The sequence below is a fragment of the Taudactylus pleione genome, unplaced genomic scaffold, assembly GCF_031769625.1.
Source record: "Taudactylus pleione unplaced genomic scaffold, aTauple2 ptg001021l, whole genome shotgun sequence".
NCBI classification, from domain to species: Eukaryota; Metazoa; Chordata; class Amphibia; order Anura; family Myobatrachidae; genus Taudactylus; species Taudactylus pleione.
Window position 1 is genome coordinate 879,754 of NW_028285422.1, and position 14,080 is coordinate 893,833.

Genomic DNA, 14,080 nt, shown 5'->3' on the forward strand with positions numbered 1-14,080 from the left:
CGTTAAATGTAAGCTCTTACGAGCAGGCTCTCTACCCTCTTGTGCTTCTCCTTAATTTACTCTCATCTACTTCTTACTCCCCACTAGGGCACCTAACAACTGGTTGCTTTACTCTGTTGTTTATCTGGGTGTTATGGTCGCTAATGTAGCAATGTATATTATTCTTGTCCTCATCCTGTATTGTATTGTACTATAAGTCACTGGTCACCCTATTTGTTTATGTACTTTGTAAGGCGCTGTGGAACACTTGTAGCGCCATATAAATAAATGATAATAATAATAATACTAATGTAATTAATCTGTTCTATCAGGCTAGTCAAAATAAAACTCACACAATTCTCCTATCCACAGATACAGGAACATTTTTAAAAGAGAAGACTATGGGCCTGATTCAGACCCACTCGCAAGCGGGTCGATGGTCCCCCTCTGTGCATGCGCCGCCTCCGGCGAGCGCATGTGCGAGATCTGTCTAGCGATGGCAGTTGTCGATGTTGATTGACAGCTCACCCCGTTTTGTAGGCGGGGAGGGGGGTGGCTGTACAAACGCAGGCGTTCCCTTAGGAATGCCTGGCGTTTGTGGGTGGCCCTTCTGACATCACTGGGCCGATTGGTCCTTGGGGCCGCTTGTCTACTGTGGCCACGCCCCCTGAATCGCGTCACCCGGCTGTCATTTTTTTTTGTTTCGGCGTGACAGGCAGCCTGGCTGTCAGCTCCCTGCAGCCCACCTCTATAGCGAGAAGAGGCTTTGCAATAAGGACCTATGTCAGACGCCGCACATGACCTTGGGGGAAGAGTGCTCAGGCGCTAGTCCGTGGACGACGGCGGGGGCAGGTGGGGTAAGTTACTTGCCGGCCAAGCAGCCAGCAAGGGCCTGCGCAACCCGCTCAGTCAGCAGTGCAGGGAGGCGCCAGGCTGGAGAAGCGCTCAGAGTAAGTTGCTGCTGCTGCTGGCTGCCGCCTATCACACTGTGGGCCTCATTTACTAACGAGTTTTATCACCAAAATGAGTGATAAATTTCACTGTGTATGATAAATGGTGCTCCAGCCAATCAGCTCCCAACTGTAAACTGTTAGAAAAATTACAGTTGGGAGCACCATTTATTATACACAGTGAAATTTATCACTCGTTTTGGTGATAAGAACTCGTTAGTAAATGGGGGCCTGTATTACAGACAGCGGCAGCCAGCAGCAGAGAAGAAGAGCGGCTCTTCACAGTCTCACCTATTGCTGTTCCCCCTCCTGGCTGGGTCCCCTCCCCTCTACTCTCCTTCCCGCTGCCGCGATGCGCTCCACCTGAGCACTCCTGGAAGCAATGGAACGGGCATTAACCACTTGCCTGGCACGGTCGTATCAGATACGACTGCACCAGGCTGGGCTTTCCCTGACATGGTCGTATCTGATACGACCAGTCAGAAATGCCCACTAGGCGGCTGTGGGAAGCTAATCTTCCGACAGCCGCCTACATCAGAGGGACCTTCTGGTCCCTCTGCAAGCGTGGCTGCCTCACTAGCGTGTCCCGATCACTGCTGGCCACAGTGATCGGGCACCGTCGGCAACCCCTCTCCCATAGAAGCAGCAGTGCTGCTGCTGTGACCCGATCACTGTGGCCAGCAGTGATCGGGCAGCCATCTCCACCCCCTTCAGTGAACAGCAGTAGCGGCGGCTCTGGTAGCCGCCGCTGCTGCTATGTATCCGGACCGCCAGCGGGACACCCTACGTATGTGAAGGAGCAGCGGCGGCGGCCAATCGCAAAACAATTGATTGCTTCTAACGATGGTTGAACCATCGATGGTACAGCCGTCAATGGCCATCACTACAGTATAATATAAAATTTGCTATTTTTATGGTATACTGTGTTTTTAAAAAAATATTTTTTTCAAATAAAATAGTGATGGATAAGTTTAAAATTATGTTCGTGACCTAATTCAATCATAAAAGAAACCGACAATTTTGGAGTGGTTTTTGGAAAAAGAATTCGTCAGTTAAGTGGTTAAGCCTTGACGTTAGGCACTGGGCCGAGCCGGTGGTGATGAGTGCGGGACCCTAGAAGAGATGCGGCCAGCACCTGGTGGTTCTCCAGTGCACCTGGTAGAAGTGGAGAATGGGGGCACTAAGTCTGCATGGCAACGGGGGAGGGGTGCTAAGTGTGTCCAGGAAAGGGGGGGGTTGGTAAGTGTGGCCACTAAGGGAGGGCTTGCCATGTGTGCCCAGTAAAGGGGAGGGTATTTTTAAGTGTGCCCAGTGAGAGAAGTGAGGGTGGTGCCAAGTGTGCCGAGGGAGAGGATGCCAGGTGAGCCCAAGAAGGGGGTAGTTCTGTCCTGTCCCTGTCACGTCTGTCCTGGTGCTGTCACCTCTCTCCTGTCACCTCTGTCCTGCCCTGTCACTTCTGTCCTGGTCATTTTCCTGCACTGTCCCTGTCACCCATCTCTGTTGTCCCCTCTATTCTGACTTGGCCCTGTCACTCCTGTCCCATCTTTGCTTGCCTTGTTAGTCCTTTCTCCTGTCCCCTCTGTTCTGTCTTGGCCCTGTCACCTGTGTCTCCTCTTTCCTTGCCCTGTCACCTCCATCCTAGCCCCACTGTCCTAGCCCTGTCCCTTCCAACCTGGTCCTGTCAATGCTGTCCTGGCCCTGCCACCTCTTTCCAGTCATTGTCACCTCTATCCTAGTCATATTTGTCCTACCCCAACACTTCTGTTACTATCTGGTTGAACCTCTGTTGCACGATAATGACTTTGGCTTTATTACAACACAAAACAGGCGGCTTCCAAACCATGTGATCTCCTGCATGAATAGTAAATACAGACTCAAGGATCAATTTCTTCAGAGGTTCCCTCATTGCAGAGAAATTATATAGGTAAGAAAATAGTCATTCACATAATTGCTGTGCGTATTCACTTGAGAGAGGGACTGTGGGCATGGCAATCTGCTCCTGGAGCTGTGGGCATGCCCCCAGCATGATGAAAATGGGGGGAGTGGCTTGCGGGCATTTTACATTAGACCACACCCCCTGTCACAAGGTCACACCCGCGTTTGCAGGCGCACGCCTTCAGAGCACGCACATAGGGCCACTTTCACGCTTTTTCCAGGGCCACTTTAAATCCCAATCCACCCCTGCACCTGACACGCGCTATGCTGCGCTCTGCAGCAGGGGGAGGGGAGGTATCTACCCATGGGTTTGTGGTAGGGGGATCAGTCGGGTAGGTGTAATGTAAAGAAAAATGAGGCTGGAGGGGGAGTAAAATAATAAAAAAAAGACATTGTTCACAGGGTAGGGAGAGGTGGGGGGTGCAAAAAACAGAGGTTGGTTAATGAACCAGATTTTTTTTTTTACTACTAAGGTAGTATGTGGGGAGAGACTATTATTAGGATTTATGAACACTGTGGGGGGGTCTATTGCCAATGGGGGGGAGGGAAGAAAATTTGTAATAATGGACGGCACTATTTAGCGATTTGCTAAACAGACAGTTTCTTCTATTCTATAAGCCTCTAAGTGCCGTCCACTATTTGCAGGATATATATATATATATATATCCTTTGCAAATCCTGCACTCTCATCAAAAAACACTCATCAGTGGGGTGCTAACCAAGATCAGTATTGCTCTGATCCAATCAATATCCATACTTAATCCAGTTTCCTAGATAGGAGCACTCGCCAGAAAATCAAAATAATGTCTTTAATTAATCCAACGAAAAGTTGTTCACATTTGCCATGTAAATAATTTGTAATTTGTCGTCATTTATCTTTTATCGACGTTTCGGTTCTAATATGAACCTTTTTCAAGATTTGACAGAAAATTTCATAATGTTCAATATGTGCAATTTCACATTATATCTAAAAATAAGACACAAAATACATAATCAATAACTAGAGACATGAAAAACAAAACAATAGACATAAAAAAAACAAGACATAGTGATACAGTCTATCAGGCTCTATATGAAATCTTCTAAAATATCAGAAATATATCCGAAATATACAAAAAAATTATATATCAAAAGATATCAGAAAAATATGTCAGTGAAATTTTTTTTTATGCACTTAAACCATTACAGCAATAACAACATAATATCTTTCTCTCTCAATCTACTGTTGAATCCAACTACAAAGGGCTGTATTGTAACAACAGAGTTCCATGTCATTTGGCCCCCCAATCAGGGCTGCGCTCCACCCTATCATGACTGTATACTGTATACTATCAAATACAGTCACATAGCACACTATATACTAAAAATACAGTCACATAAGATAACACTGATATACTGTATACTATCAAATACAGTCACATAGGACACTATATACTAAAAATACAGTCACATAAGATAACACTGATGCTGCAGTTGGATATGTATACTAGAGCATATAATCGCATAGGAGGACAGAGTTACTGCAGTCAAATATACAGACAAGGGCCACAATCGCATAAAGCCACTAATGGTACAATGCTCTGTACCCGATCACAAAATAAAGCTAACACACGGCTGTTCACCACAGCCACCCTGTCAGCCTGCACCTAAGCGGAAATGGTCAACGCTACAGAAGCCCCCCCCCCGCCACCGCGGGCATACAATACAAATAGACGACACTTACCAGGTCAACGCATGCAACTAACTACCGATGTCCCCGTTCTGAACAACCAAGAAACTCCGGGCGACCACACGGCACACGTGTGCATACAAAAGCAGGCTAGTCCCGCTGATGTCTCAAGTACCTGGCGGAAGTGGTCACGGGTGAACTCCACAGTCACATGATCACAGCCGGACCGGAAGTGACCTAATCATCATACTTCACCATTCAGCTGGATGAAGGTTACCATGGTAACATAATATACACTCGAAAAAAGTGTACACGATATACGTGCATCAACTCAGCCTCTCAAAAGGAGTTATAAGAAAACTCCAAGGCTAAAGGCTGTTAAAGCTGACATGTATGCCAAAATACAATGGCCACAATGTTTCGAAGAATGTACAGAAGTTATAAGAGACTGAATAGACACAGTAATAGATATCCAGCAAATTGAATCTCACATAACAAAATAATATTAAAACTGCAGTAAAGAAATATATATAATAATTCTAATATAGCTAAAGAGACAGAATGCATAAATGAATAAATATACATGCAGGCATAAGCATGTGGTGATGGTATTAAAGGGCAGGCATATGTTTCTCATAAGAATATATAAAACAAATATAGTGAAATACAAATAACATTGTTAGTCATACAGCCCAAGTGGCACACCCACAAAAAAAGTGAAAAAAATTATAAAAGAAAAAAAGTAAAAAAATATAAAAAAATAAAATAAACAGAGTGGAATACCAATCATTCTAATAATGAAATAAACTGAGAGATTCAGAACATAATTAGTTAATATCCATACCACCAAAAAGTGAAGTCATAGATCAAATAATATAACTAATCTACCCATCACCATAAGTGCCAGACCGAGTGACCCAGGAATTCATACCAATCACTGAGTGCAATCCATCACCATATGTGAGTCTCAATAAAAGAAAAACATTCAGAGGATTGTTTTCATTAAGTCCTCGAGGAGCTACCATGTCCAATGTATAGGTCCAGAAACTTTCACGCTTTTTCAAGGCAGAGATCCTATAACCCCCAAGTGGTAATGGAGGTATCCAATCGATTATTCAACATTTAAGGCTCACCACTTGATGGCCCTTTAGCATAAAATGTCTCGCAACCGGTTTGTCTGAATGTCCACTTGATAAAGCAGATATGATGGAAGCCATATGATTGGCCATCCTGTCCCTAAACTTTCTTGAAGTGAGGCCTACATAGTATAATCCACACGGACAGGTGAGATAGTAAATGACGAAGTCCATCATACAATGTAATTTATATTTAATAACAATCTTCCTGCCCGTGTGTGGATGAGGGAATGTTGGTCCAGTTAGCATTGAAGCACACGTAATACAACTCCCACATGAATAACAACCAGGTTTTTGTTTCATAAGCTCTGGTATTGTTTTAGCTTCTCTCGGCTGCAGAGTGGGTCTCATTAACAACTGCTTAAGGTTAGGTCCACGTCTGTAGGCTATCATGGGAGGATCGTAATTTTTAAACGGAAGCTTGTTGTCTGAAGTAGGAATGTGCCAATGGTCTTTCAAAACTTTAGATGTACTATAGGCACTTTTATCGAATTTGGTCGTAAAAATCAGACGTTGCTTATTTTTAGGATGCAAAGATTCCCCATCAGTTTGCCTTCGGTTAATACACCGTGCCTTAGTCAGACATTTATTTAACTTCACCCGGCTATAGCCCCTCTCCAAGAATCTGGCAGACATTTCCTATAACTGTTTTTCCCTCACAGTTACATTGGAATTAATCCGCATGACGCGTAGAAACTGCGAGATGGGCAGATTATCCTTAAGGGCAGGTGGATGATGACTCGTGGTCGATAGGGCCATATTCCGATCGGTCTCTTTATGGAATAATGAGGTATTAATAATCCCTTCAGTGTTCGTTATTGTTATGTCAAGACAATTGATAGACCTCTTGTTGGCTTGATGGGTGACTTTGATAGGACTATGTAATCCATTTAACTTGATCACCATGTCCTCAAACTTCTCAATTGTGCCGTTCCAAATGATGAAGATATCATCTATAAAGCGACGGTAAAAAACTATCCATTGACCATAACCAGGATTTTTTTTTTATTTAGATTTTCTGGCGAGTGCTCCTATCCAGGAGACTGGATTAAGTATGGATATTGATTGGATCAGAGCAATACTGATCTTGGTTAGCACCCCACTGACGAGTGTTTTTTGATGAGAGTGCAGGATTTGCAAAGGATATTGATTGGACCTTAATTAGGGTTTCTTTCCTGACACCCATCCTCTTTGTTAATAGACTGAAAATAGCAGACAACAGTGATCAACAGTAATAGTGGTAGCCCAATATTTTGGTGATACTGAATAGTATGGCACAGGGTGGCATTGGACTACTGGATGAAGGACTTCTTTCACAGGCAGAATGTGGAACTCTATCTTTTTCTGATGAGGAAGATGAAAAAGTCCAGCTTGACTTCAATTTATTACCGGCAGAGACTTCAGCCGATCTCTTCTATAGGCTATTAAAGATACATAGAAGAGAGGTAGATTTGGTACTTCATGGCCAATTCCTCTCTGAATACCATCGTAGGAAGCAGATACCATGAGGATTCCGCATGCATAATGTACCAACATTGGGGAGAAATAATCCCGTTTTTTGTAGTAGGTGGTGTGGGATCCTCAACAAGTGCTCACTAGATCTAATGGTACTTGTCATCAAGGAAGTAGGTGTGGAGTTACGAAAGACAAAAGAAGAGATAGAACAACTTAATTTGACAAGTCTGTCTATTTTGAGGGATGATAAAAGTGCCAACTGGCTAGAGCGATTACATGGCCAAGTGGAAACATATAAAAGAGACCTAACTTCTTTTAAGAGGAAAAAGCTTGTGACGGTTACATCAGATTATCAAAACCATAACGTATATAGGTGGTTAATTGGTAACAATGTGTCTGGTACGGCAGTCCCTCAGACATGGAGACCACAACGTAGACGTGCACCAGTATATCCCATGGAATCAGGTTCCTCCCTGTCCACTTCGGAAACAGATGCCATTGAAGGCATACAAATGAGCAAAGATTTTTTAGATCAAGGTACAGATCAGGAGTTCACCCACCAGGAGATCGGAGACCGAAGAACCGCAGACCGCACATGCGGCGGGGGAGATACACAAAAGCGCGGCAGAAGGAGGCGGACTTAAATGCTGTGTTTAATCTGTCTGATATCCATCTGGGTCAATCTGAGTTGAATCTTCTATCGAAAGGTCTGAATTTTGTACCGACATGTAGGACCAGTAATTTTGAGAAATCAATTGATTTATATCGATTCGGTAGGACTATGAGGCTTAAAGAATTCTTTATAAGTGATTTGATTCCTCCAAAACATAAGTCTTTTAAGAGACCTTCAGTGTTTGATCCACCATCTACGAATGCCAGTATTAAAACTTATTTGCGATTGACAAAATCTGACATCAAGTCCATTGGTGTCCCTAAAACATATGATAATCTACCAATTGATGAAAAGAAGGCACTACAAACATTGAGAGACAACCCACATATTGTGATTAGGCCAGCGGACAAGGGTGGAGCAAAATTGGACTGACTATGACTCTGAAATAATGCAACAACTTTCAAATACAGATGTCTATAGAAGATCTGGAAGTAATCCTATTCCTATGATTAAGACAAAAATTGATTTAGTATTAAAAACAGCCCTGATGCATAGATGGATTGATGAAGATCTGCATGGATTTCTGACTGTGGATAACCCACGGTGTCCCATTATATACACACTTCAAAAATTTCATAAAACCCTGATGAGACCCCCTGGAAGACCAATAATATCGGCCCAGGGCTCTCTTCTACAACCTCTCGCGATCTATATCGTCAGTATCCTACAGCCTATAGTCCTGGAAGGAAGAAGCTATATCCGGGATACTGGAGATTTTTTGGAGCAATTGAGAAATTTAGGCTCAATCGATAAGGAAGTAGTTCTAGCAACAATGGACGTAAGTTCATTGTATACGGTGATCCCGCACGAAGATGGCCTGGATACCTTGAGAGAGGTTTTGACTGATCGAGATATAATGGGTAGTACACCATCTGAATTTGTCTTAGAATTAGCGACCCTAGTGCTTTATAATAACCATTTCCACTACAAAGACGCATTCTATATTCAAATAACAGGAACCGCGATGGGTTCAAACCTGCCACCCGCTTACGTCAATCTATATATGGCGAGATATGAAGAAACGCATATCTTTCCTGGTTATGGTCAATGGATAGTTTTTTACCGTCGCTTTATAGATGATATCTTTACCATTTGGAACGGCACAATTGAGAAGTTTGAGGACATGGTGATCAAGTTGAATGGATTACATAGTCCTATCAAATTCACCCATCAAGCCAACAAGAGTTCTATCAATTTTCTTGACATAACAATAACGAACATGAAGGGATTATTAATACCTCATTATTCCGTAAAGAGACCGATCGGAATATGGCCCTATCGACCACGAGTCATCATCCACCTGCCCTTAAGGATAATCTGCCCATCAAGCAGTTTCTACGCGTCATGCGGATTAATTCCAATGTAACTGTGAGGGAAAAACAGTTATAGGAAATGTCTGCCAGATTCTTGGAGAGGGGCTATAGCCGGGTGAAGTTAAATAAATGTCTGACTAAGGCACGGTGTATTAACCGAAGGCAAACTGATGGGGAATCTTTGCATCCTAAAAATAAGCAACGTCTGACCAAATTCGACCTAAATTCGAAAATTCTAAATAAGCAACGTCTGACCAAATTCGATAAAAGTGCCGATAGTACATCTAAAGTTTTGAAAGACCATTGGCACATTCTTACTTCAGACAACAAGCTTACGTTTAAAAATTACAATCCTCCCATGATGGCCTACAGACGTGGACCTAACCTTAAGCAGTTGTTAATGAGACCCACTCTGCAGCCGAGAGAAGCTAAAACAATACCAGAGTTTATGAAACAAAAACCTGGTTGTTATTCGTGTGGGAGTTGTATTACGTGTGCTTCAATGCTAACTGGACCAACATTCCCTCATCCACACACGGGCAGGAAGATTGTTATTAAACATAAATTACATTGTATGATGGACTTCGTCATTTACCATCTCACCTGTCCGTGTGGATTATACTTTGTATCCCTCACTTCAAGAAAGTTTAGAGACAGGATGGCCAATCATATGGCTTCCATCCGATCTGCCTTCTCAAGTGGATATTCAGATAAACCGGTTGCAAGACATTTTATGCTAAAGGACCATCAAGTGGCAAGCCTTAAATGCTGATTAATCGATTGGATACCTCCATTACCACTTGGGGTGATAGGATCTCTGCCTTGAAAAAGCGTGAAAGATTCTGGATCTATACATTGGACACGGTAGCCCCTCGAGGACTTAATGAAAACAATCCTCTGAATGTTTTTCTTTAATTGAGACTCACATATGGTGATGGCTTGCACTCAGCGATTGGTATGATCCTGGGTCACTCGGTCTGGCACTTATGGTGATGGGTAGATTAGTTATATTATTTGATCTATGACTTCACTTTTTGGTGGTATGGATATTATCTAATTATGTTCTGTATCTCTCAGTTTATTTCATTATTAGAATGACTGGTATTCCACTCTGTTTATTTTATTTTTTTATATTTTTTACTTTTTTTCTTTTATAATTTTTTTCACTTATTTTGTGGGTGTGCCACTTGGGCTGTATGACTAACAATGTTATTTGTATTTCACTATATTTGTTTTATATATTCTTATGAGAAACATATGCCTGCCCTTTAATACCATCACCACATGCTTATGCCTGCATGTATATTTATTCATTTATGCATTCTGTCTCTTTAGCTATATTAGGATTATTATATATATTTCTTTGCTGCAGTTTTAATATTATTTTGTTATGTGAGATTCGATTTGCTGGATATCTATTACTGTGTCTATTCAGGCTCTTAAAATTTCTGTACATTCTTCGAAACATCGTGGCCATTGTATTTTAGCATACATGTCAGCTTTAACAGCCTTTAGCCTTGGAGTATTCTTATAACTCCTTTTGAGAGGCTGAGTTGATGCACGTATATCGTGTACACTTTTTTCGAGTGTATATTATGTTACCATGGTAACCTTCATCCAGCTGAATGGGGAAGTATGATGATTAGGTCACTTCCAGTCCGGCTGTGATCATGTGACCGTGGAGTTCCCCCGTGACCACTTCCGTCAGGTACTTGAGACATCAGCGGGGCTAGCCTGCTTTTATATGCACACGTGTGCCGTGTGGTCGCCCGGAGTTTCCTGGTTGTTCAGAACGGGGACGGCGGTAGTGAGCTGCATGCGTTGACCTGGTAAGTGTCGTCTATTTGTATTGTATGCCCGCGGTGGCGGGGGGGTGCTTCTGTAGTGTTGACCGTTTCCTCTTAGGTGCAGGCTGACAGGGTGGCTGTGGTGAACAGCTGTGTGTTAGCTTTATTTTGTGATCGGGTACAGAGCATTGTACCATTAGTGGCTTTATGCGATTGTGGCCCTTGTCTGTATATTTGACTGCAGTAACTCTGTCCTCCTATGCGATTATATGCTCTAGTATACATATCCAACTGCAGCATCAGTGTATTTTTAGTATATAGTGTCCTATGTGACTGTATTTGATAGTATACAGTATATCAGTGTTATCTTATGTGACTGTATTTTTAGTATATAGTTTCCTATGTGACTGTATTTGATAATATACAGTATACAGTCATGATAGGGGTGGAGCGCAGTCCTGATTAGGGGGGCCAAATAACATGGAACTCTGTTGTTACAATACAGCCCTTTGTAGTTGGATTCAACAGGAAATTGAGAGAGAAAGATATTATGTTGTTATTGCTGTCATGGTTTAAGTGCATAGCATGCGAGCCTTTTGTAAAAAAAATTTCCCTGACATGTTTTTCTGATATCTTTTGATACATCATTTTTTTGTATATTTCGGATATATTTCTGATATTTTAGAAGATTTTATATAGAGCCTGATAGACTGTATCACTATGTCTTGCTTTTTTATGTCTATTGTTTTGTTTTTCATGTCTCTAGTTATTGATTATGTATTTTGTGTCTTATTTTTAGATATAATGTGAAATTGCACATATTGAACATTATGAAATTTTCTGTCAAATCTTGAAAAAGGTTCATATTAGAACCGAAACGTCGATAAATGACGACAAATGACAAATTATTTACATGGCAAATGTGAACAACTTATCGAAGCTTGATGATTAAATTAAGACTCTGTTGGATTAATGAAAGACTTTTTTTGATTTTCTGGCGAGTGCTCCTATCCAGGAGACTGGATTAAGTATGGATATATATATATATATATATGTATATATATATATATATTTATACATATATATATATATATATATATATATATATATATATATATGTGTATATATATATATATATATAAAATGTTTTTTTTAAATTGCTTTTGCTGTGGAACTACAGGTACCAGCAGGCCCGTAATGCCCCGCATGCTGATACTTGTGGTTCTCCAAGTACCAGCATGCGGGGGAGGCTTGCTGGGAACTGTAGTTCTACAACAAGAGGCAAAATTTTAACTCTTTACTTGCACCACACAACACAATGAACCCACCGGCCAGGGGTGCTGGGGATAGCCCGGGCTATCAGCCTGGGCCTGGGATGCCCTGGAGAGGGGGACCCCTTTATTAGGGATCCCCGGCCTGGGCTGACTAGCGGTCAGGGGTGATGCTTCGGCTGGGGGGCCCGCTGAAAGGGCTCCCCTGGCTGTGGCATCACCCCCCCCCCCGCTAGAAATGGTCCGGTGCTGGTTCTGGTAAATACAGGGGGACCCTACGCATTTTTTCTCCCTGTATTTCCAGAACCAGGACCGACTCAGTGCTGGTTGCACTGAAAACGAGGGACCCCTATGTCGATTGTCCCCCGTATTTGGGCAACCAAGACTGGTTCTGAAAAGCCTGGTGCTGGTTGTGCTTATTACGGGGGACCCCTACGTCATTTGTCCCCTGTATTTAGCACAACCAGTACTGGGTTTTCAAAGCCCGTTGCTGGTTGTTGTTTTTGGTGTGTGGGGCACTTTTTTTTTCAGATTTACAGGTGCTCGATTGGACAGATTGGCTACAGTGATACATAGATGAGTATGTGAGATAGTGTGTGCATATATGTTTTAATAACATTTTACTTTTCTACCGTGTGTGTGTTGTGTGGTTTTTTAATATTGCACTTGCTGTGGAACTACAAGTACCAGCAGGCCCGTTATGCTCCGCATGCTGATACTTGTGGTTCTCCAAGTACCAGCATGCGGGGGAGGCTTGTTGGGGACTGTAGTTCTACAGCAAAAGCCAATATTCAAACTTTAATTGCACCATATTTTACATAATCAACCTGGCACCCACCGTCCAGGAGCCCTGGAGAGGGGGGATTCCCCCCCCCCCCCCCTAGAAAGGATCTGGTGCTGGTTCTGGTAAATATGGGGGGACCCTACGCATTTTTTCCCCCTGTATTTCCAGAATACAGGGGCTGACTCAGTGCCCAGTGTTGGTTGCGCTGAATACGGGGGACCCCTATATCATTTGTTCCCCATATTTTGGCAACCAGGGCTGTTTTTGACTAGCCCGGTGCTGGTTGTGCTTAAGTACAGGGGACCCCTACATTTTTCCCCTGTATTTAAACACAACCAGGACTGGCTTTTATTATTTTACACATTTAATTTTTACCATAGATGCATAGATGGATCTCACTGCTGCGCTCGTGCATCTGTGACTTATTAATTTTATTTTCTCAGGTGTATACGCACTACCAGTGAGCCCTCTGTCGCCTGCTTTGCACTGCACCGCTGCCACTTCTCTGCACCACCGCTACCCCGCAAGCCTACAGCCGTCTCGCACTCTGCACCTCCCAAACCACCTCCTGTGTGCTGTCCCCTCTTCCACCCGCGTTAGTGTACCATTTTGTTGCCCTTATCCCCTGCAGGTGGCCCGGTTTGCTCAACAAAACCCTGATAGTTAATACATTTTTAAAAAGCTATGAAATATATATATATATATATATATATATATATACACAGTATATAAAATAAAATATTTTAATATATTATTAAAAATACTTATTAATCTTTATTAAATAATAGAACAGTTTCTCAGCAGTTTTGTGGGGAAAAAAATGGCAGTTAACTGGTTAAAGGATTGGAATCAGTGGCGTAACTACTGGCCCCGCAGTCCCCGCGGTGGCTTGGAGGCGCCGGGTAGCTTGGGGGCGCCGGGGGCAGTGGTTACGCCACTGCAACTGTGAGCGCTGGCCTCTGAAGTGATCGGAGGCTAAGGAAGTGGCATTACTTGGTGTGTCTTAATGTGTAAGGCACATAACTGTATCATGAACATGAAACCACACACCTTAAACATCGTCTTTGGGTGTGTTTGTTTTTTGGACGGGGGTGCGCCTGAAACTTTTTTGGCATGGGGGAGCAAAAT

At 42.7% G+C, this 14,080-nt stretch overlaps 1 protein-coding gene across 2 annotated transcripts in view; it reads right to left on the reverse strand.

Moving 5' to 3' along the window:
* Window positions 1–14,080, reverse strand: part of DEF6 (DEF6 guanine nucleotide exchange factor) — a 173,743-nt gene that overhangs the window by 17,312 nt on the left and 142,351 nt on the right. Inside the window, exon 1 of one of the 2 annotated variants that reach the window (XR_015874825.1) lies at window positions 4,588–4,749. The exons of the other annotated variant lie outside the window; for it this stretch is intronic. The gene's annotated coding sequence lies outside the window, so the exon portion shown is untranslated. Of the gene's footprint in view, window positions 1–4,587; window positions 4,750–14,080 lie in introns of those variants that run through there. 2 annotated transcript variants of the gene reach the window in all.